Below are 218 nucleotides of genomic sequence, written 5' to 3' on the forward strand. Positions count from 1 at the left end.
CCTATCTATGGAACCAGGACTTAACTTTGGGGATGAACACTGGGGCTGGTCTGAGGACAACCCTGTCGTCGTAGAAGGTACATAAATCTGTGTGTACTGACAAAGCTCTCAGCCCCAAAAACCTACGCGCTGAAGTGATCCCCACTAAGAAATAGTTTTCAGAGTAATATCTTTCATGGGACATTATGCCATTGGTTCAAATGGCTCCTTGCATAGTG

This window comes from Gekko japonicus, unplaced genomic scaffold (genome assembly GCF_001447785.1).
Source record: "Gekko japonicus isolate JY-2015 unplaced genomic scaffold, Gekko_japonicus_V1.1 scaffold589, whole genome shotgun sequence".
Classification (NCBI taxonomy): Eukaryota; Metazoa; Chordata; class Lepidosauria; order Squamata; family Gekkonidae; genus Gekko; species Gekko japonicus.